This window comes from Orycteropus afer, unplaced genomic scaffold (genome assembly GCF_000298275.1).
Source record: "Orycteropus afer afer isolate SDZICR_OR568_19922 unplaced genomic scaffold, OryAfe1.0 scaffold00034, whole genome shotgun sequence".
NCBI classification, from domain to species: domain Eukaryota; kingdom Metazoa; phylum Chordata; class Mammalia; order Tubulidentata; family Orycteropodidae; genus Orycteropus; species Orycteropus afer.
The window spans coordinates 8,386,071-8,397,676 of record NW_006921621.1 but is presented as its reverse complement, the minus strand read 5'-3'; positions in this window follow the sequence as shown (position 1 = coordinate 8,397,676).

Sequence of the window (11,606 nt, the reverse complement as noted above, 5' to 3'; positions counted from 1 at the left end):
GCAATTCAAACCCACCAACGCACCAGCCACTCCTTGGAAGGAAGGTTGGGCAATCCTACTTCCGTAGTGATACTGCCTCGGAAACCCAAGAGGGGTCGCTATGAGTCGGGTCCGACTCAACGGCACATAACAACAACAACAACATATCTCCAAACCAAACCCAAATTCACTGCCATCAAGTCAATTCTGACTCATACTGATCCCCATTGGGTTTCTGACGTAGTAAATCTTTACAGAAGTAGATTGCCCTGTCTTTATTCCATGGAGTGACTGATGGGTTTGAACCACCAACTTTCTGGTTAGCAATCAAATGCCTTTGGCACTGCACCATCAGAGCTACACACACACACACACACACACACACATATACCAAACTCATTGCTGTTGTAGATTTTAGCTTATTGTGATCCTACATGGTAGAGTAGAACTGCCCCACAGGGTTCCAAGGTGATGTTTATGGAAGCTGAGTGCCACATCCTTCTCCCATAGAGCAGCTAGTGTGTTTGAACCACCAACCTTTCATTTATTAGCCAAGTGCTTAACCACTGTGATACCAGGGCTCTTTACAGCAAAGTGAAAAAATGTCATCCTTTTCTACACCCTCCTCATTATATAATGTATTATTGGTCATATTTTCTACATAAAATTTCTGAGGAAATGTCTTTTTGCAAATTATAGAGTGATAGAATTTTAGAAATGGAGATTGCTGATCAAATTATGTTGTCAATTTTATACACAAAATGGAATTGTAGAGATTAAGTGACTTAAAGGCCACACTCAGTTATTTGTGAAGCTGGTGCCAGTGTCTCAGTTTCTTGTTTTTTGGCCCATTGAGTTTTCTCTGGCAGCATGGATCAGGCCTGCCCTCTAGTCTCACAAATGAAAATATGTATCAGAATGGTTTCCACTTTTCTCACTCTCTGCACTTCCCATACATCCTTCCTCAATAATTTCAGTGGAATTGTTGTTATTGTTGTTAGGTGCTGTCATAGCAACTGTATGCGCAACAGAATGAAACATTGCCTGGTCCTGTGCCATCCTTACAATCCTTGCTATACTTGAACTCACTCTTGCAGCCACTGTGTCAATCTGTCTTATTGTGGTTCCTCTCCTTTTTTGCTGACCCTTCGCTTTACCTAGCATAACATCCTTCTCCACAATGGTCCCTTCTGACAACATGACCAGAGTAGGTGAGACAAAGTCTGGCCATTCCTGCTTCCAAGGAGCATTCTGGCTGCACATCTTCCAGGGCAGATGTGTTTGTTTTTCTGGCAGTCCATGGCATTTTCAGTATTCTTCTCTAATACAATTCAATGGCATTGACTCTTTTTATTCCTTATTCATTGTTCTTATTGATTGTCTTTCTTACTCATTGTTCAGGTTTTACATGTATATGAGGCAATTGAAAATACCGTGGTGTGGTGCAGTTAATTACTTGGTATGCTGTTTCTAGCCATAGTCTTTGTAATTCCCATGAGATTACTGGGTGGGACCATGCAAATAAGGTGCATAGAATTCTGATGTAGAGATTGATTAGTGTTGTCACTCTGCCAAGCTTAAAATGAGCCCTCCTAGGGACAGAGAGAGGATCTCATTGCCATCAAGAAAGGAGAGGTGAAGGTGAAGAAGAGCAGGTCCTTGGACCAGAGATCCCTACACTGGACCTCCTTGGCAGAGATACCCCAGCAGAGAGACAGTGACAGTGGAACCAAGAAGCACAAGACAGAGTGGTGGGCTTACCTGGCTCATGGAATGAGAAGGCTGAGTGCCCTTGGACAGGAGGCTTGCTGGCAGAGTGCAGTGCACCTAGGTGTACTGATCAGCAGAGGTAAAATAACTTTGTAACCTTTGCCCAAGCAGGGCAGAGACCAGGTTGGGAAGCCAAGGGCCAGAGAAGCATGTCTGAAGGCACAGCAGAGGGGAGACCGTCCTGATTGAAGAATTGTATCCTGAGTGCATCCCTGAACCTTAATTGTACCCTGTTACTTCCCTAATAAACTCCATAATTGTGAATCTTGTCTGTGAGTTCTCTGTGGCCTTTGCAACGAATTATTGAATCCAGCAGAAAAGTAGTGGGTACTGTAGGAGGGATGGTTGGTGTCAGAATTGGCAAAAGGCTGGAGGGTGGCAGTATGTCTGGCTTCATAGGAATAAGCCTTGGGCTGCTGCTGATGATTCTGTGTTCCTCTCTTGAAATTAGAGGAGGTCAGAAGTTGTTGCCTCCATGTAATTTTTGCAGTTGGTGTCAGAAGTGGGATTTGTTGCAATGGCTCCAGGCTCATAGAAACATAGGCCTTTGTAAGAGAAAAAAGGAAGGGGTCTAGGAAGTGAAAATTTTGATGCTTAGATGGTTACTTTGGTTGTTGTTACCTGTAATGGCAGAATACAGAGATATTATGCTGCAGCTGAGGGGAGAAAGTTCTGAGGCAAGAGCCAGGCCCATTAAAGGAGATTATTGATCCAGAGGCTAGGGCTTTTGGTTACACCCAGCCAAAGGCCCAAGGCCATATGCATAGAATGGGAAGATAATCAAGGTGAAAAGATGAAACTGGAATGTTTTAAAAGAATTATGTGTTTTGGACTATGTGTTTATCTGAATGTATTATGCATTTGCAATGTTCTTTTACCTTGTTGTATGTTAGAAATAAATATTGGATATGGATAACAAAGAGTGTATAAGTCTACCTTTAGCCAATACTTGATTGGGTATGTTTTTCCCTAGAAAAAACACAAGGTTTTGTTTCAAGACCAGTGTATAGAGTATTGGGGGTATAGGAGAAAACCTGAGTCCCACCCAGAATATTCTGAGTCAGGAAATTTGCATTTGAAAAGACTGACCCAGAACTACTAAGAGACCAGGAGATTTTCATTTGAAGGAAGGACTGGCGGGGGGGGGGGGGGGAAAGACTGTTTGGGTTTTTGAATTCCAAGTGGTTTGGCTTTTGGTGTATTGAGGCAGGAAAGTCATGGTCCATGAGAGAAACCCCTTCAACCACTTCCAGGACTGGAAGTTAAAGGGAGCCGGTGAGTAGCAGGCTTGTTTGAAGCTTGCTTGTGACCACCTAGGTCCACTTCATGAGTGGAAGTGGGGGGAAGTGCAGCAATGAGGAAATGGGCTGAGTTTGGTTCTCTTTGACCTATCCCATGGAGGTTAGGGTTGAGAGGAAGGGCTGGCTGCTCTGAAGTGCAAGGAGTTGTGTGGACTCCTAAGCCTAGATCATTAGACTGGTCCCTGAGGGCTAGAGATGAGTGAGAGAAGGTGCTGTCTGGTCTGAAGTGAAGAGAGGAGGATGACTCTCAAGTTTTCAGCTGGCACTCATGACCTAGCTGAGATGGCTAGAGCTGAGCTGACCAGAACCTGACCAAATGAAGAGGAAGATGTTTGAGTTGGTGTTAAATTGCTGCAATTTGATGGCTTACTCTGCACTGGACTTTGTTTATTTATAGATGAAATGCTGAAAGTTTTAACCAGGACAGAAGATTCTTCAGAGACAGAGAAACATGCTTTTCTCCTCAGACTACTAGTTTGATAGAGATGGGCAAATTAGAAATTGGCTAGCTCAAATCAGGGGAGATAAAGGCATGAACTGGCTGGCTTACATGATTTTATGAGTGTGCTTACTCCTAAACTGATTTTGAGTGGGACAATGGGTAGACAAGCCAGTGGGTAGCTTGTGGTGCAGTGAATTACTTGATATGGCTTTTCTAGCCATAGTCTTTGTAACTCCCACCAGATTACTGGGTGGGGTCATGCAAATAAGCTGTGTAGAACTCTGACGTTGAAATTGGTTAGTTTTGTCATTCTGCCAGGCTTAAAATGAACCCTTCTGGGGGCACAGAGGGGATATCACTGCCTTCAAGAGAGAAGTACTGGAGGTGAAGTAGAGCACAACTTTGGACCCAAGATCCCTGCTCTGGACCTTCTTAGCAGAGATGCCCTGGCAGAGAGATGTCTTGGCAGAGAGATGGTGACAGTGGAACCAAGAGGCACAAGACAGAGCAATGGGCTTACCTGACTCCTGGAGTGAGAAAGCTGAGTGCCCTTGGACAGGCTTGCTGGCAGAGTGTGGTGCACCTAGGTGTACTGATCAGCAGAGCTAAAAGAGCTTTGTTACCCAAGCAGGGCAGAGGTCAGGTTGAGATGCCAAGAACCAGAGAAGCATGTCTGATGGCACAGCAGAGTGGAGACTGTCCTGATTGAAGAATTGTATCCTGAGTGCATTCCTGAACCTGAATTGTAGCCTGTTCTCTAATAAACCCCATAATCATGAGTATTATCTATGAGTTCTGTGTGGCCATTGCAACAAATTATTGAATTCAGTAGAGAAGTATTAAGTGCCGTGGGTGGGTAGGTTGGTGTCAGAATTGGTAAAATGCTGGAGGGCAGTGGCATGTCCAGCCTTGTAGGAATAAGCCTTGGGCTGCTGATAGTGATTCTGTGTTCCTCTTGTGAAGTTAGAGGAGGTTAGAAGATGTCACCTCTATGTCCTTTTTGCACGTGGCTTGGGTCAGATGCACCTTAGTCTTCAAAGGGACATCTTTTCTTCTTAACACTTTAAAGAGGTCTTTTGCAGCAGATTTGCCCAGTGCAATATGTCATCTGATTTCTTGACTGCTGCTTCCCCGGGTGTTCATTATGGATCCAAGCAAAATGAAGTCTTTGACAACTTCAATCTTTTTTCAATTTATCGTGATGTTGCATATTGATCCAGTTTTGAGAATTTTTGTATTCTTTATGTGAAGGTGTAACTCATACTGAAAACTATAGTCTATACTTTTAAGTGCTTCACATCATTTTCACTTTTAGCAAGCAAGATTGTCATTGGCATATCACAGATTGTTAGTCTTCCTCAATGGAATTAGAGAAGAAAAATGTCAATAGGCGATTGACTAAATAATGTATGGTATATTTCTAAGATGAACTACTCTGATGTAAACACAAGCTATGTTAAAGAATTATAGTACATTCTTGGTAATACATTCACTTAAATGTTAAGTGAAAAATTATTTACAGTATGAAACCACTTTTAAAAATAAAAATGTACACTTAGAAAAACATGAAGTCTGTATGAAAATGTTTCTTTACTACTAGGTGGTGGAATTATTGGTGATATTAAAAAACAAAACAAAACTTATTTTAGAAGCATTTTACAGAAAAGTTGTGAAGCTATCACAAGAAGTTCTTATATATTCCACACTGTTGTTGTTATGTGTTGTCGAGTCAGACCTGACTCATAGTGACCCCTCATTGGGTTTCCGAGGCAGTATCACTATGGAAGTAGATTGCCCAACCTTCCTTCCGAGGAGTGGATATTATAAACATCTTTCATTAGTATGGTTTGTTTTAAAAATAATTGATCAGTATTGATACATTATTATTAACTAAAGTCCATACTTTATTCAGACTTCCTTTGTTTTTACCTAATGTCCTTTTTATGTTCTAGGATTCCATTTATGAGAGATACCACATTACATTTAGTGATGTCTCCTTAGGCTCTACTTTGTGGTGATGGTTTCTCAGACTTTCCTTGTTTTTGTTGACCTTGAGAGTATTGAGGAGTGCTGGTCAGGTACCATGAAGAATGTTTCTCGATTAGCTTTTGACTGATGTTTTTCTTATGAATAGACTAGGGTTAGGAGAGGAAGACCACAAAGGTAATATACTCTTTTTATCATATACCAAGGGTACGTGCTATCAATATGACTTATCATTTTTGATTTTGACCTTGATTAACTAATGAAGTAGTGTATGCAAGTTTTCTCCACTGTAAAATTCCTCTTTTTTCTCCCACTTCCATACTGTATTCTCTGGAAGGAAGTCTTGATGCACAGTCCATACTTAAGGAGTTAGGAGTTCAGCTTTACCTCTTTTCATCTTTGTGGAATATCAACACATACAATTTGGAATTCTTGAACATGAAAGATTTGTCTATTTTATTTATTTTTTTAATTCAGTCATTTATTTTTATTACTTTGGACTCGTGAATATTTGTTATGCTTTGGGTTCAAATTGTTCCACCTTTGGCCATTGGGAGTTCTTTCCATTGGCACCTATGTTCCCTTGACATGTCTTATCATTGTATGTGTTTTGTTTGTTTGTTTTAATTATTTGCTGTTGACTTTCTGGCCCTATATGATGGTGTAGAATCATCTTGTGTATTTGCTTCCTCAGTCCTAGAATCAGTCATTTCTCCAAAGAGTGATTTTTTTTTTTTTTCTTTTTGCTTTTTTCAATTGAAGATTGGTATTGGGAACAAAGATCTGAGTCTAGGGATGCTTGTTAGTAATTGAGTGTTGTTTCTAGGTCCTCTCAGCTGACAGAACAAGGAAATATATGTGTGCATACTAATCCATGTATATACACATATCTATAAATAGTTCTTTATATAACCATCTGTACTTATATTAAGCTGATGTTGCCAACTCTATTACCACAGGAATAATTTCAGCCTCTTCCCCTTGCTTATCTGTAACCTCCTACTCCATCAGTGAGAAACCTTGTTGTGTGGGTGATATTTCAATGCTTTATAATGAAAACATATTAAATTATCATTAGAACAAAATGTTGAAGGAAAGAAAGAAAAGTATGATATCTTAATTTAGATACTGTAAAGAGCTAGTGCCAAATATGATTAGGGATACATTAGAAAGATAAATTGTATGCTAAAAGGAATGGAATTGTGAGCAACCTTCCAGATTAACCTATACAATATTAAATTTCCCTAAAAACATCAATGGTTATCAATCACACAATAATTCTTACAGAACTAATTTAAAATAAATTACTAAAAGCAGTGTGGTTAGGATCTAATAAGTACCTACACAATGAGAACTTCTTATACAGGCCATGTCTTCTCTGATATATCTCAGTCAGTTTTTGAGGCTTGGGAACAAGAGGAAATTTATCAGCTTGTCCTTTTGCTGGATGGAGCACCAGAAGAACCTGGACTTGGAAACAGGAGAGCTGAGTTCTAGGCTATTTGTGTATTTGGGAAAAATCCTCAATTTCCTAATTTATAAATTTAAATTGTATTAACACAAGTATTCACTTCACTTATATAACTATTTACCTAAACTCTTAAACTCTGCTGTATTAATTAATGCTGTAATACTAGCAAATGTAACATAATTTCAAAACCAAGTGGCATAAAATAATGAAATTTTATATCTGGTTCAAGATAACAGTCCACTGTCAATATTGCTGGTTGTTAGAAGGAAAAGATATAGCCCAGGAGCCTCTGTTCCATGAAGTCATTCATCCAACTCTATGTCATGGCACCCAAGGTCATTCTGGAAGTCATTGCCTTGCCAGCCAGTTGAAGAAGGAGATCTGGAGGAACACACATGGGAGGTTTTTATAGACTGGTCTGAAAGTAGCCTACATCACTTCCTCTTCCATTCTTCTACCTACAACTTAATCCCAGGAATAATATGGTTTGGCTGTGTGCTTAGGGAGGAAATGAGTTAGATGATCAGGTAGCAAATTTTGTTACCCTTTCTCTGAATTCCCTTGCCTGTTTATTCCAAACTCCTATTATGTGTTCAGGAGCTCTGGTAGCATAGTGGCTAAGACACTTGCCTGCTAACCAGACGGTTGGTGGTTCAAACCCACCAGCCACTCCTCGGAAGGAAGGTTGGGCAATCCTACTTCCGTAGTGATACTGCCTCGGAAACCCAAGGAGGGGTCGCTATGAGTCGGGGCCGACTCGACGGTACATAACAACAACAACAACAACATTATGTGTTCAGTGGGAACATCGATCTCCTTGTCATTTCACATGAGATTCGCTCTGCCACTGTCATCTCAAGCAGTGGTAGTCCTCTTCTTGCTATGGTATTAAAGAGTTTGCAGTGGATCACACATACCTGTAGGCTCAGGGTCTTGTATACAGGAAGGGCATATCTGTGAGATAAAGTTTTGGGGGAAATGTTTATCAACTGGTTTAAATAATAAGCACATTTCTTATCTCACTTAACATGCTGTTCAGAAGAAGGTCAGGTATAGACATGATTTATTTAGAGGTCCAGGCATATCAGTAAGAATCAAAGTCCTTTTTTCTTATTCTGCTTTGCTATTTTGAGAGCATGAGTTCTGAGTTTGTTTTCTCAGAGCCAACACATTCACAAAAAAACAAGATCCTTAGGAAGAGGAAACAGCCTCTTTCTGTGTCTCTTCTAAGAGTACAAATGTCTTTCCCAGAAGCCTCACCCCCACCCCACCCTCACACACAGACTTACTCTTAAGTCTCATTTTCGGATGCCCATGTCTAAGTCAATCACTGGAGAGAGGAATGATAACACAGTAATTGACTTAGACCAATCTGGACTCACACTGGGGCTGGGATGGGAGCCAACTTCTTCTCTGATCTCACTGTCATGCAGGAGTTTATATGGGGTTTATTTTGTTTGCTGTATTTTCTTTTAAACCAAAGATTCTTTAGGGAGAAACATAATGGGATAGATATAGATATCTAGAGATAGATGAATGTTGGGCAGCTGATAGTAATCTTTGTGCTTGATTTTGCTGATGAAGCAAACTGTTTACTGGATACCATGTTTTCTGAACATAAAATAGAGATAAGGGATTTTTTTTTTCTGAGTTTTAATTCATTTATCTTAAAAAGCTTTAAATATGCTATAAAAGAAGTCCAATAATATTTAATAATTTAAAAATTACCTTTATTTAAATAAGATAGTGTGATGGTTGGCTGGGTTATGGTTTTCAGTAGCTTGGCAGACACTATGTAGCCATCTCCCATTTTGTGATCTGATATGAGCAGCCAATCAGTTGGCAGAGAAATTTCCTTGGAGGTGTGGCCTGCATCCATATAAGTGAATGTTCTGGTAAAGTGCTCTCTCTCTTTTTCTCTCTCAATCCTGCGTTTGCCTTGTGTTATCTGACCTCCAGATCTTTGGATGTGAAAAGGCTTCATCCTTCCTTGTTACCTGAAATTTTGGATTTGTTAGCTCTTGTAACCCCATGAGACCACAGCCTGCTGCCTGAACTGATTTTGGGTTTGTCAACTCCTGTAGCCACGTGAGTCAGAAGAAGCTCCCAGTCTGCCGCCTGGCTCATGGATTTGGGAATTGCCAGTCTCCACAGTTGTGTGTGTCATTTCCTTGAAATAAATCTCTCTATATTTAAATATCTATGTGTGTCACTGGTTTTGCTCTTCCAGAGAACACAGCCTACCTCCAGAAAGTCTACTTTATCTGGTTATGTCTGTATGTCATGGAAATGACTGACCTGATAAATTCATAGAACCACCTTCTTTTAATAAATATTATGAGACATTTATATAGAATTTGCACTAACAAGCGAAAGTTAATATATTTTTATTGTTGTTGTTGTTAGGTGCCATCAAATCAGTTCTGACTCATAGTGACCCTCTGTATAACAGAACAAAAAGTTGCCCTGTACTGTACCAGCCTCCCACTAGTAAGTATGTTTGAACCTATTGTTGCAGCCACTGTATCAATCTATCTCATAGAGGATCTTCCTCTTACTATCTAATCCTCTCCTTTACCACACATGATGTCCTCCTCCCAGATTGATCACTCGTGATAACATGTCCAAAGTAACAAAGATGAAGTATCACCATCCATGCTCTTGAAATAAGTTCTGACTATACTTCTTCCAAGACATATTTGTCCATTTTTCTGACAGTCTGTGGTATTTTCAGTATCCTTCACCAATATCATAATTCAAAGGCACAGATTCTTCTTTGATCTTCCATTTTCATTGTCCAGCTTTCACTTGCATATGAGACAATTGGAAAGACCATGGTTTGAGTCAGGTACACATTTATCCTCAATGAGACATCTTTCCTTTTTAACATTTCAGGAGGTCTTTTGGAGCAGATTCGCCCAATGCAGTTCTGTCATCTTATTTCTAGATTGCTGCTTCCATGGGTATTGATTGATGATCCAAGTAAAATAGAATCCTTGGCTATGTCAATTTTTTTCTCTCTTTATCATGATGTTGCTTATTGGTTCAGTTGTGAAAATATTTTTTTCTTTATATTAAGGTGTAATGCATACTTAAGTGTGTTATCTTTGATCTTCATTAGTAAGTACTTCAAACCTTCTTTACTTTTGGCAGACAAGGTTATGTCATCTGCATATCACCAGCTATTAATGAGTCTTCCTCCAATCCTAATGCTGCATTCTTCTTCATATAGTCCAGCTTCTTGAATTATTTGCTCAGCATACAGATTGAATAAGTATGTGAAAGGATACTATCCCACCACATAAATTTTCTGATTTTAAACCATATAGTAATTCTTATTTTTCACAATGTTATCCATAATTTAATATGATCCACACAGTTGAATTCTTTTCTGTAGTCACTAAAACTTAGGTAAAGATATTTTTAGCATTCTCTGCCAAGATCCATCTAACATCAGCCATGATATCACCCATTATACATCTTCTGAATGTGGCTCGAATTTCTGGCAGCTCCCTGTTGATGGGAGGCTGAAGCCAGTTTTTAATTATCTTCAGCAAAATTTTGCCTGCATGTTTTATTAATGATAATGTCCAATAATTTCACTATTGTGTTGGATTACCTTTCTAAGGTGTGGGCACAAATATGGGTCTCTTCCAATCAATTGTCAGTTGACCAGGTTGCTGTCTTCTAAATTTCTTGGCATAGATAAGTATTTCCAGCATTGCATCCATTTGTTAAAGCATCTCAGTTGGTATTCTGTCAGTTCCCAGGGGCTTGTTTTTTGCCATTGCCTTCAGTGCTGCTTTGATGTCTTCCTTCAGTATTATCAGTACTTGATCATGTGCTATCTCCTGAAATGGCTGAATGCTGATCAATTTATTTTGGTATAGTGACTCTGTGTATTCCTTTTATATTCTTTTGATGCTTCTGGCATCATTCACTTTATATTGATATATATTAATCTATATTCATATATAAGATTGCTTATTAATGTAGCTTGTAGTTTCAATCACATTACAATGCTGTCCTATCCTGCATGCCTAAAACCTAAATTTAACACTACTCTTAATCTAATAATACAATATTTACATTATATATTAAAATATATAGAAAAAGAATGTACACATCCACTTTTATACAATTTATAAATAAATGAACTGCACTGAATTTTTGCCATAACTGTTGTTTTCCTATGATGGAAAGTGAATAAAGTTCTGGAGAAGATGCTAAGCAATTAAGGTTCTAGTTTTGTCTTAGCCATTAGTTAGACACTCAAACTCTAAAACTCACTGCCACTGAGTTGATTCCAACTCATAGTGACCTACAATGGGTTTGCAAGGTTGTAAATCTTTATGAAGCTGACTGCCTCATCTTTCTTCCACAGAGCAGGTGGAACCACTGACCTTTTGGTTAGCAGCCAAATACTTTAACCACTACGCCACCAGAGCTCCTTTTAAGACTCTAGTTACTACTCTAGTCTCAAACACTATATTACTTTGGACAAATCATTTCACGTCAATAAGGCTTAGGCTTATACATGTAAAATAATACAAAGTGATAGAATTAAATCAGTAGATCATTAACTTTCCCTCTAGCTCTGTTTGCATGATATTCTGGACTTTGAGTTTTGGGGATTTATTTCAGGGGTTCATTATAC